Genomic DNA, 14,073 nt, shown 5'->3' on the forward strand with positions numbered 1-14,073 from the left:
CGATGGTTTTTATATTTTATTTTCTCTTAACAAACCATTTATCTGGAAACAGTCCCATCCTGATACCTGTATCTTCCTACAAGTAATTAAATAAAGAAAACCGTCCCATCCTAATACCTGTATCTTCCTACAAGTAATTAAATAAAGATGTTACAAGTTCTTCAAATTGAAGTAATTTACTGTCCAATTATGAACTCTGAACTGAAGAATATAAAAATAGCTTAAATAAAAATTATCAATTAAAGTAGTGTATCATTTGCTGATGACAGATTCAAGCATTGGAGCAGCCTACTAGAGCATGGGCAGACTGCCCCTAATGGCCATAGGAGTAAATTACTTGCCAGCAGTTCAAATTAATAGTCTTTCTTCTTGTAAATCAATAACATACATTTACATAAGTGTAACAAATTTAAAATGTTAAAAACACTATAAGGGATATCAGTCATGACAAACGTTTAATTTTTCATATACAATCTGTTTCTATTTTCAATATGTTCTTTTATTAACTAAAAACTTTCTTTTAGGGATGAATAATTTTGATTTCAATTCCTTGAAACTTATTTTTTTTTTACAATTGTAATTTATTGTTAAATATTATATCAGATAAGAAAAGATTTTTTTGCTCGATTTTATTAAAACTTCAAATGTTATGTATCCGCCTCTCACTGCTGGCCAATTGCCAACCAACTGTTATCAGAAGGTTGTATTCTGTGTACTGCACCAATCCAGTGAATCACTTTGTTCTGTCCTGCTGTGTTCCACTGACCTGCTGGAGCGCATATAATAGTTGTTGGCACTCTTGAAGGGATTCTCCCTCAATTCCCATGACCAGTCTGAATCAAGCAAAAGGAGGTCAGATACTTTTTGAACAATTTTGATATGCTTAATGAAGAATAAATAAATCCAATCTTAAAAATAAGCCTTTTGTATACCTGATCTTTAGTAATTTCTTACTCTGTCAGCATTTTAAATTACACTTGATTGTCTAGTATTTGGATTTGGTTAGATAGGTAGACACAGACAGGCTTATCTGTCAAGTATTTCATATGAAGGATTAATAACAAGTAACTTAGTTGACACTGAGTCAAACATTGATTGAAGTATATATTCACTACTACTGGATTATTTATTTACAACAAGATTATTTTACAAAATAGTTTCTTTAATAAAATGGTTAAAGAGAAATTCCGAATTCAGTAAACTAATTGATTAATATTTTAATTAAAAATTAGCTTACCTAATTTCCTAACAAAACACCTCAGTTCACACATGTGTAAACATATTACACAAATTTCACCTGTAGTTGTATATTACTATAAATGCATTATGAAACAATTGGCTATAATGGCCTCAACGTATCATAAAGGTAGGAAAACAAGTCTAAGAAAATCAATCCATATTATAGATGTATGAAAATAAAAAAGTGTTAAAAAGGTTTATGATTATATACATACTTAAAATCCAATTACCTTGTATACATAGGGTGTTAATTAGAAAACTTCTAACTTGTATTAAAAGACTTGCAGCCCAAGTATCAAAGTTCTCGCAACTAATACCTTGTTGCACTTCAAATTGGAGCTCATAAAAATTCTGTATTTTGGTAAAACAATTGAAATCTGCCAAGCCCTTTGGCATCAGCAGCCAATAATGAAATTTCTTGTATTACAATAAATTAGTCTTGTAAAACCCCGTTTCCATTCAAACAAATTTGTATCGCAACATGTGCCTCCGAAACTTGTTTAAATGGAAACAGTCTGCAAATCATCAACTACAGAAATAGTTGCACACTCGAGCTCACTGAACCTGGTAAGTATAATTAAGACAAGGTAGTATCTTTTATAACATTTTAATTAGACTCGTTAAAAAGTTTGTACAAATCGGAATACATATAACTATATTAGAAGATTTATTAATAACTGAACAATATTATTTTGAGAGTCCAGTATCACACCCCATGTTAATGTTACCACGGTATGTATTTTTATTCTGCACTTAAAAAACTAAGGTTTGCTATTTTTTGTGCACTTTAGGCAGGGCCCGGATTTACCAGTTTGCCGCCTATAGGCTTAAGATAATTTTGCCGCCCCAAAAAAGGGGAGCACACCCCCCCCCCCCCCGCCAAAAAGTGGGTCCGGGCCCCCCCCCCCCCCCCCCGGGAAAATTTGCATTTTTCCAGGACCAAAATAGTAATTTGGATGGCGTTTTTAAAGCATTTCGTAACAGTTTTAATGTATTATAAATTTTTTTAATGTTTAGTCAAATAACGGGGAAATATCGCGACGCGGTGGTTAGGTTAGGTTATTTCACGTTATTTACCGACCGAGAAACACAAAATAACGTGAAATAACCTAACCTAACGCCGCGGCACGATGTTTTAGCTTGATCAACAATCGATATGTTCGTATTCGATTGTGCCGGTGGAACTATATGGAACTGCAGCCCAAATAACACACATTTTAGAAAATGTGTATTTTTTGCTGACTTACACTTACTTGGAATGTTGTTAAATATTTTCAAATCTTGGAAAATTGTTTAATTTAAATCAATCAAATGGTTTTACAAGGTGAAATTAAAGTTGACAAAATTATTTGAATAACTGGTTTATTATAAGCATGGGTTGAAATATTTAAAAATAACGTTTTGTACATTCTAATACAAGTTCATTGTGTGATTAACAGAACTAATTTATTGTATATACAGTAGGCTATTTACATTTTACAGAGCTTTCTTACGAGCCTTTTTAATTGAGAACTCTTTAATTAAATCTTCATAAGAGAGCTTCTTTGTTTAAAATTTGCTTCTATACATAGGAGGGAAAGTGAATTGAGCCTGTTTTTCAGAAATGCTTGTCCGTAAGTAGTAGTTTTTAACTCTTCGAAGGCAGGAAAAGCTACGTTCTCCCGCGCAATTAGTTGCAGGTATGCACAAACTATTTCGTATTACTGGCTATGTCCAAGTTAGGGTAAACATCATGCAACGAGTTCTTTCTCAAAAAGGTAGAAAAGAAATTCCTTCCAACGTTTTATCTGAGGGATTGTCCATTTCCCACCGCACAGTGTTTTTGGAAGTGAATGCACTCTTCAATAAAATCGGAATCTAAGTCATTTTGATAAATTTGATGAAGTTTCGTTGCCTTGTTTCTTAGTTCCTCTTCTGTGATGTTGATGTCTGTTTTGCTGTCACACAATTGAGTCAGGAAGTAGAATTTATCTACAAAGTCACTATAGGCCACTTTTCTTCTCTTAAATTCACAAATAAAGGAGTCTAGAATTGGAAGAAATGTGTTAATTCTCAAGTCATCTCTGCCAGTCAGGTTAACTTCTTCACTCCGGGGTTTCGTCTGGCCAGACTTTTCGCTTGGTTTGTCTGCTTGTGTCTTTTTCGTATGAAATCGTATGTTTCAGTTTTGGTTATCTTCATACCCATTCCTCGAAATAAGAAAAGTTGTTTCTTTTCTGACACAAAATATTGCCAAAGGTTGCTAAAACCGCAATGGTGAATCGCCCCTTAAAATTAAAGTTATTAAAAATTGTATATATTGGGACCTCGAAAGGACAGTTGATTTGACAACGACCCCACATGTTATTGCAATGGTTACTTGTTAGCTAAAATTTTCCATTCACCTCCACTCTTACATCTAAGTCTCATTCAGATTCAATCATACTTACAATTGATTGTTGACTTTAACATTGAACTAGCTGAATACAACGAGTCAACGACTTATATAACACCGTAACCGTGCCGCCGTGTGCACAACACTAAACATCAACCACCAACTGACAGCGCAGTGTAGTCACTGTAGACTGTAGTGTAGTGTAATCTGTGGATGTGTGAGTCGTGAGTCAGAGGGTGCGTCTGTCGGTCCGTGACTATCAGCTGAGCGCCAGTGTTGGAGTGGTGGGGAGGGGCAGGGGAGCGGAGAGCTGTCGCGCCAGCCACCCAGGGCTGCCGGCTGCCAGGGGGTGTTGCCAATGTAAATCGGCAGATCGCCGCTCGTTGCGCGAAGGAACAAGGCGTTCGTACATATTTTGTAGTAATACATACAACGAAATAGGAAATTAAAGTGTATGTGTTTTCCTAAAAGCTCTATTTATATATAACACAAACAAACTCGTATAAGGAAAATAATATTGTATTTCACAAATATTTCATTTTAATATTTTAATTTTTTTTTCAAATCTGCCGCCCCTTAATTTTGCCGCTCTAGGCTGCAGCCTACTTAGCCTATTTAGAAATACAGCCCTGACTTTAGGCAAAAGTACTATAGGATGGTTGTTATAAAGCCTATGCTATATGAAATATATCTCAACGTCAGCTATGTCATTTTTAAAATTAAAATACGGCACTTATCGGCCTGCGTTTAAGAACAGTTCTGAAACTGTGTCTTTTAAGGCTTACAGCATGTGATAGATTTTTCAGCACTGTATTATAGTAGTTTCTGAAAAATACATTAATAGACTACATTAATTAATTACCACAAGCCTTGGAAAGTTGGTATTTAGATCTATTATTGAGAAAGTCAAATATAGAAAATATTACAACAGGAAACCAATGTAGCTGGCCGGATCCATTATTTATAGTGTTGCGAGAATTTTCAGACCTTATTTTAAAGCTGTGTAAATAAATAACAACAGGAAATCTACTTCATAAAAAAAACCCATAGATAATATAGTCATAGTTTACTGTATCAGGTTGTGAAAAAAAAATTACAGGTTCCATGTATTGATAACATTTTTTTAATTCAAACAGCACTTTATTGTCTTACAGTAAATTAAAGCAAACAAAATGGTGAAAATGTTTAAAACATTACTAAGGGTTATTTCATATGTACTAAATTCACAAGTTTAATTTCATATGTACATATAACTCTACAAAATTACTTCCTACTTACATTATATGTAACATTTTTTATTCCGAGATACATAATTTCCTTAACTAGAATTAACATAACAACATGTCGGTCCTGAGATGTAACTTCGTGCATATATGCATATCGATTTTGCCTCAAAAGTGGCTGACTGTGAAAGAAGTGAGCTAGTTCTTGGCGGACGAATATTCCGGGATTTTCTCCTCTCTGCTTACACCATAGAAGTCCACAAAGCTCCACGCCTTCATTTCTCCATGTTCCAGGAATAACATTTCCACTGTCATCCTCTGAGTCAAACACTTGAGCAGAAGAGTATGTCTCAGCAGACGAGTTCTGTCTCAAGAAGTTATGCAAATAAGCACAGCTTAACGTTACCCACTTTGCTGATTCAGGTTGCAGTAACATTGGTTTCCTGAGAACTCTGAATACACTGCTCATTATACCGAAAACATTTTCGATGACCCTCCTAGCTCTAGAATGTCTATAATTGAAAGCTCTTTCAATGAATCCTTGAGTATGTCTGCCCACAAATGGTTTCATAATACGCTCGGACATAGCAAATGCATCGTCAGCGACTACTACAAAGGGCATGTCCACATCACGTCCTGGTAAAGACCGTTTCGCTGGTATTTGTAGTGTATTTTGCTCAATAGCGTCATACAAATCCGTATTCAAAAACACCCCAGCATCACATTCACGTCCTTGTACTCCTGCGTCAACATACAAAAAGTTGTAATCTGCGTCACATAAAGCCATGAGCACAATACTAAATGTTCCTTTACAATTATAATACAAACTACCACTGTGTGCTGGAGCTTGAAGAACAACATGTTTGCCATCAAGTGCACCGATGCAATTCGAGTAGTTCCACTTAGAATAAAATCTTTTTGCTACATTATCCCATCCTTTTTCATCATTCGGTACCTAAAAACAATTGACAGTTAAATGGATATGTTATATTACTTTGTAAATACATATTTTTTTAAATTTTACAACAAATTGTAACATATGAGCAACGTTTTAATTCGATGGCGCAGTTAAATAGCACCTCATTTCAGAGATCTAGATAAAATGTCTAAACTAAATTAAAGTTCTTTGAAACTTGTCAGTTCAACTATTTTTATAGTTTACCACAACTACAGACACATGCTCAAACATAAAAAATATACAAATGCGGTTTTATTTGTATTTAAATTATTTTGTTCTGATCACATTTGTCTTTTTTCAGGCTTTGCACGACTCGCCCCAAATTTGCCAGGACGAGGATGTCCTTGACGAACCACCTGCAGAAGACACCATTAATGATAGGGAAGCAGAAAAATCAGTGACTATTATAGTGTTGGAATCTTCAGCAGGAGTACCAGAAAAATCCTCAAATGTATCTCAGAAACCAGAACCAAGCAGTAGGAAGCGCGAAAGCGCACGTCCTGTGAAAGCTTCCAAATATTCAAAACTGGAACAAAATTTCAATCACGCATATGATCTATTTACATCATCTATAAACAAAAATAGAGACAGTGACACCTGTTTTGGTGATTATGTAGGCGAATCTCTGAAAAAAATGAGGACAAGAAAGTAAAGGCTTGGGTTCGTCACAGCATTTCGAACATTTTATACCAAGCTGAATGTGAAGGATTAGCAGGTCATTTTCCTCCAATAGTTAATTATGGATTCAGCAACCACGTGCACCCCATCCAACATCCTCCCCCTCATATGTATAACCCCCCTTATGCCAGAAATTCGTCATCCAGCTCTCAACAGTGCAGTCCCCAGGGATCATACACTTCTCAAACAAATCCCAACCAATCAACTTCGCTAGATCAAGAACATAAGAACATGACTTTAAAGTACTCGATTTATATTAAACAAGTTAACGTTAAAAGTGTCTTAAAATGTACTAAAGGATACTTGCTTATGTAATATTACACATACTTAAATTTTGTTACACATAAATATAATTTCATGTATATATAGACTAATAATGTTTTAAGTTCTGGCAATGCATTTTTTTACCGTATTCCGATTTCAATTAGTCATTATCAGAGGAAGTAACATGCTGTGGTACTCATACAGTTTTCTTAGTAAAAATGCTCTCAAACGATCTTTATTTACTATGTTTTCTCTATGTGCAATATTATAATATTATTACACTCATTTTTTAATTACATATTATTTCTTTATTACGAATGTACATTACTACTATAGCTAAAATGTTACGTGTTAAATGGGTAATTTTTTCTAACAATTATTCTTACCTTGATGCAATCCCTTAAAGCGAAACAATGGCTTTACAAACTTCAGGTATAAATCTTGAAATGGCTGATTTGGAAACCCTGTGTAGGTACATCAGGGAACTGTAGCTATCACCTGTAGCTAAAAAACGGAGGGTTGTCGCTAACATTTCTCCAGGAGTAATAGGTTTTTCGATATTTAAAACTTTTCATGATTTTCGGTGCAACAAGATTAAGTAAAGTTTCAAAATCAAAAGCTTTCATTCTCAAAAAATTATAAAAACCGCTTTGCATACGTAAGTCTCTCATCAAAGAGTTATATGCTCCTTCCGTTTCTCTATTTGCTAAAAAGCTTCGAATCCACCATATTGGACGTTTACGCTTTCTTTTTATACGTTGGAAGTAAGCGCCTGCCATGACCACGAAAGCTGAGGTAGAAGCATTGCTCATATTCACTCACAAAATTAGTAGATAAGAACTTAGAAAACACTATACTGTATCTGTATCAACGCTGTACTGTTGAACTCTACGCTTACAAAATGTTGCAGATGTTTCAGGGAATTTAGCCGGTCAAATTTTATGTGCCACAAGTTGCGCAACATGTTTCAGCAACTTGTGTTAATGGAAACGCACCTTAATAAGAGTTAAAAGTTTTCAAATGAACACCTGGAGAAAAAAAAATACAGTTGGTGCACCAAAGAGGTAAGCATAATCCTTGGTGTTAAATATAAAATATGATTTATAAAAATTGAGAATAATGTATAAGCGCAATGTTTATTTTAAATGCATTCAATTGATGCTTGAATATACAAAATATTCATAAATTGTATGCTTTCTTGTATATGATAATCATATATTTATGAAGTATTTTGTATAGCTATATGATTGTTTCATATTTTGCAAAGAGAATATTACTAAAATATTTGTTTTTAAAACTATGAATAATACCATTATATTATACTTTCATTGTTTTTTAAGTACACTTTAAATCGTACTTTTCAACTACTTATATGTTAGTAGTTTTTTTGTAATTAAGTTGTATAAAACTGAAGTTGAGTTTATTAAATAAGATTAACAACGTAGGTATTACATCAGCTTAGAGAAATGCATATTTATATGAGGTCAACATATAAAACGTTGCCCCCCCCCTTCGTTGCTTGCTGTCAACCATAGCAAACTACTACAAGTGAGTAGGCCATTTCCAAAACCTGTTATTTAGAATTTTTGTAATTTTACAGTATTCATTAAAAACGTATAAAAACATTACTAATTAACATATCTTTTTGTTTTTTCACCAAAAATTTTAGAAAAATGTCCTTTTTTATTTAACAAAGTCTGTATAATCACAAAACTTTTGTTTTTTAGTAATTAAATATTGAGTTTTGGATATAGCTGGTTTTGGAAATGATAATTAATATAACTGGTTTTGGAACTGTACAAGAAGCCATTTTGTTTTTTGGTACATTTCCAAAACCAGTTAAAATGATTTTAATTTCCAAAAACAGTTAAAAAGGGTTGAATAAATAAATTACCTGTGACAAATTTTAATTTTATTCATATTTATTAATAAGTACAAAAGACTTGATGATTTTATTTTAATAGTGCCCTTTCATGGTTGTGAATACTTAAAGACAATATAAAAATAAAAAGTAATTAAAAAGAACTTTAACCAACAACATCATGAAAATTTCACTTTACTGTCGACAACATCAATGTAAAAAGGTTTCTATGCAACCACTTCATCTTCATCCTCCATTAAATCGAAGTCAATATCTTCATGCTCAATAGGTGTACCGGTATTTAAGTTGGCTTGCTGAACAAATACATTTGAATAGTATTGCAAAAGTTCGTTTTGGCTCCATTCTTCTCCAAAATGAAGTTCTAGAAGTCGTTTCACATCATCAAGTTTGGCGGATTTTACAGGAATTCCTTTGCTCACCTTTTCTGATCGTATATTCTTCAAAGTTTTTCCTCTTTTGCATAGAGTTTTGCCCTTCCCACTTTAAAAATTATAAAAAGGTTCTCCTCGAACCAAAACAGTTGTCAACGTTTTGTTTCTTCTAAAAACAATCTTTTTTGACTTTTGGAATTGAAAATGCCAGTCAGTCGTCCTCTTCAAAACTTCATCTGAAGACTGTTTCCAATCAATAACCTCACAGTCTTCTCCAAGTTGAATAACTGTTGTAACTTTCCGGAACATTTCAAGATATTTATCAGGATTTTCAATAACACTATTACTTTTGAACTGTCGCTCAAGGATTCCGAAAACCCTGTCAGGTGGGATAAACGAATGGCCAACGATGGGAAAAAATAGAACGACTTCTTTGACGTGTTGTGGAGCTGTATTTAATAACCAGTCAGACAGCATGAATATTATAGTGCTATTTTTATTTTGGCCACCACAACCGTCGGAAAAGAGATGGACAGATGTGATCCCATTCATATCTGTAGAACATAGTCTATGGTTCAGGGCAGAAGCAATTTAAACTGATCCCTTAGCATATTCATTTTCACACCATACATAAGCAAAAGTGTTTTCCTTATTTAAATTGGCTTTTGAATCTCCTTCAACAACTGTGAAATTGTACAAATACATCTGGCGTCGATAATATGCTTCCTGATCTGGTATTTTAGGAAGAACTAAATTTTTTTGGCAGTCATAACTTAAAATTAACACATTTTCTTTCTTTTCTTGCAATGCTTTAAAAAATGTATCAGCTCTTCTTTTGTGAGCAAGAAGTTGCAGCTTTAGATTGTCTCGTTCTTCTTTGTTGCGTTCTAAGTTCAGCTTATTCTCAAGACTAGTGCAAGTAGAGCATTTGTCACTATACGGGGCATGAAAACTAATATTACAATTTTCATTTAAAACATTCCTAAAAAATTCATATTCAACACAAAGATTTTCATCTTTTTCCCTAGCTGTATACATCTCCCACATATTTTTTACTGATAGTTCACTTGGTAGATATTGACGTATTTTAATTTTCCCCCTTGAGTAATGATTCTGAATCGGCTGGAATGTTTTTATAAAGTCTATTACAGCTTCCCTTTTTTTTGAACTTGTCAACTTGACGGGCACCTCCTCGTGTTTCTTGGGGAACCTCACCTGTTTGCAAATATTTTTTACACCTTTGTAAGCGATCACGCCCTTCTTGTATTATTCCCAAAAATGCAGTTCTGCAGACCCTTATTTGCTCGATCTCTCCTTCACGTTGTTTGGGTAGGAAGTATGAAGTGCTTACCAGCCGTTCACGAGAGCTGCCTGCATCATTGGGCTTACCTCTTTTTTGGCAGATGAGATTGATACATGCCGCAGGATAAAATTTTTCTTCGTATCCAAATTTGCATCTTTATAGTACTTTTGATGAATTCTCCGTGCATCCTGTAGTGATAGTTCATTGCATCTAAACATGCTAGTTCCTCCATGTTTGCATTTGGGTAACTCAGGGAATCCTTTTGGTAAATGTCTGAAACAATAAAACCAATTATTAGGTTATTATTATTATTATTGGCTTAAGACGCTGACTTCAAGACAGGCGAATATGAGATGAATGGTGAGTGTAGAATGAATGTGGCGCGATCTTGTAGTCTTGTTACTAACTAAGGTCGACATTAACCTTAGAGAGGACTGTTAATTAATAACCCAACAGCCAATGGAAACTTACGGGACCTACAGTTTATGTTAGGTTCCATCTGGTTAGGCTAACAAACGACCAACTCATAGCAGTTTGGCTAGTAAACAGAAATTATCCAATGGTTAAAGTCCAGTACATATGGATTAGAAAAACAAAACAAAAAAATCCTTTGAAGTGTTCAGACTATGAATTGGCATGTTGTGCATTTATTTTGTACATAAAAGAAATCCATAAAACAATAGTTAGGCCTACTTATTAACTTTAATAATGTTTCGAAATGCATTATAGCTACAAGGGTTTTAGGCCTAAATAAAAATCAGTTTAGTTACCGGTAGAAAACAACTAATAAATATAATGTTTACAGAACTAACCTTGCTTTCTTTGCAACGTTCTTCTGCCAATCGTCGGGGTACCTTTTCCTTTTCCTTGCTAGTTTAGGCGTTGTCGTTTGAACATTTTCCACAATATCAGTAGGCCTACTATTTTGTAGATTATCTAAGACTGTATCCTCAGATTCCATTAGATAAAACTTAAAAAACAAACTAAATAACTGAGAACAATATAATTTTCAACTTAACCACAACAAACAATAAACGCTGTTATAGATCTTGATGTTGGCGGCAAAATTAAAGCACAGCTGGTAGAAAAATACGTTAAATATTTTGTTTCTGCAGTATTGCCAACACTGGTAGTAAAATATTTCATAAGTAAAACTCAAATAATTATTTTATAAGAGTGCAAAAACTTCATTTTGAAATGCGCCTAATCATATGAGTGAACAAAATAGCTGGTTTTTGAAATGTTTTACTTTGACGCCATTTACATTTATTGATATATAACAGGCTTTGGAACAGTAAAGATGGATAAATAAATAACAGGTTTTGATACTGAAGCTTGAGTGTAAATAACAGGTTTTGGAAATGAAATCAATTTTTAAATCCAATTTTCTTGCTGTTTTAGCAGGTTTTGCAACTTGAAAATATTTCAAAACGGTAGCAAATTCACTAAAGTTACCATGGCAACCATTATCTCAATTTCTTTTTTGACGGAAAGCTGGTTTTGGAAATGGACTACTCAAGTAACAGTTATGTTGGGAAGTGTTATTCACCACAATTAAGTCTTTGCACTAACATGATATAATATTGATGTAAAATATATGCATATCACATTAAGTAAAGTAATTAGTAAGGTAGATGGTAGGATCAATTTCCTATTAGAGAATTTGAAATTAACTAGGAACTGGAACATCCAGTTTCCAGTGAGTCACTTTTATATTTGTTACCATTGTGAAATATAAACCATGAATATTCAAACCCTTCCTCGTTAGAACTCAGTCAGTCGTGTAAACTCAACGCTGAATCAAGTGCGGCGGTATCACTCACTCCCAGAACATCCCAATCAAATTCGAATGATTTCCAGTACTTCCGAGAGATTACGCTCAAGCGGCAATACAAAACCGATCTCCACCCGGGACTGCTGACGAACCTGCAACAATCGAAAATGATAAAAATAATTATTTACTCTTTTCAAACAACGAAACATCAGCTGAATACGACTATACTACCATCCCGATTACTTGGCTACCTACTATATGAGAATTGTTAAGTGGCCGCACCAATTATAGTTCCACCTGGGACTGGATGCACTGCCGACAAACAGCCATTATGTTTTTTGCAGAGTTGCAGTATCAGTTGAGGGACAATTCCAAGTCTGCCTTTCTAAGCTATTGAGGAACTCGTCCTAATTCAAGTCGAAACACTTCAATAAAGCGTCGCATAGCATCCTGGAGTAATTGCCAAAAGAAATTGCTCAATCTAATTTCTAATTAGTTCAAAATTTAACTACCATTAATTGGAATTCGTACAGTTGAAATTAAAGATTGTTTCATGAACCGCCATAATATAGCCTAGATATCGCTTGTGTCACTGAAATTCATTTCATTCAAAACGGACGTTTTAATATCACCAGCTACTCTGAAGACAGTAGTTGCGATATTTATTGATAGAAAATTTAGTCATCATAGTTTATTTTTATCAAGGCTTTTTCAATCGAAGCTGTTCAAATCAAGCTTGATTTAGAAAATGATCATAACGTCAATATTATTTCTCCATAACTATCACCAAATCGACATTTATATCTGCAAGATCTTTTGAATTTACTTTAAAGATATATTGCAGATCCTAGTTATTCGAGTATGTGGCTTTTGGGATCTCCAACAATCATACTACCAATTAAACAAAGTATTTGGGAGTGATATACAGAAGGGCAACGAATTTGCTGATCATTTTGACAAACATTCAGACAATGTAAACGTAGCTAACCTAAAAACTAACAAAACAATATTTTCGAATTTCTGAATGCAGTTCCTGGTGGTGTTCAGCAGCCTATAAAATGTACATACTTCTGGATAGGATATAGTCTTCTCTGGGTAGAATTTGACACGCAAAGTACTCCTAATAATGGGATCAACTTCCAATGCATGTATTCCAGACATGTAGTGTCTTACCAAGCAAGTAACTTGTAATCCAGTCAAGCAGTTTTCCAACAGATCCATATGTTTCAAGCTTTCTTAACAACAGCGTATGACTGATATGATGGAAAACCTTAGCAAAATCAAGTTCGATAGCATCGACCTGGGAGCGCTCAACGAAGGCAACAAATATATCAGACTGGAACATCAACAAGTTTTAGGCTGAAGAGCGTCCCCGCATAAATCCATGAACGAAAGTAATGTGATAGGAAAAGGAGAAATGTGTCCTATTGAGGAAGATCTTTTCGAATAGTTTGGCGATAACTGAAATTATAATAATGGGACGACTATTCTTCACATCATTAACTGGACCATTTTTGTTTCCCATTAATAGGAACAATGAAACGTCTTTTAAGGATATTGGCAAATATCCCACCTGATAAAGACTTGTTGAATAACATAGCGAGAGGATATTCTGAGTTGACAGCAGTATTTCACAGTCCCTGGAGGAATAGAGTCAGGCCCACGACCCTTGGACTCGTCCAAGTCTTTGATAGTCTTGACCACAATAACTCACTGTCTTCACATAAGTTCAGAAGATATTAGGATTTGTAGAAGGAACCTCTTTCATATGGGAGATATAATTTCTGTTGCACTCCCTGGGAGTACCTTGCAACGCATTTTGATTATTGAGAAATGATAGTAATCAGCATCGTATAGTGAACTCTTATAGGCGTTGTGCATGATTATTTTGAATTACAAGCTACTTAAGTTGAGTTGAGAACTAAATGGGGTATTTTCCAGTGCCATTGCTCTGAAAAGGTGAGTTCTTCAATATTAAATGGTTAAATATAGTGATGGAGCCATCAA

This window comes from Homalodisca vitripennis, chromosome 3 (assembly GCF_021130785.1).
Source record: "Homalodisca vitripennis isolate AUS2020 chromosome 3, UT_GWSS_2.1, whole genome shotgun sequence".
NCBI lineage: Eukaryota > Metazoa > Arthropoda > Insecta > Hemiptera > Cicadellidae > Homalodisca > Homalodisca vitripennis.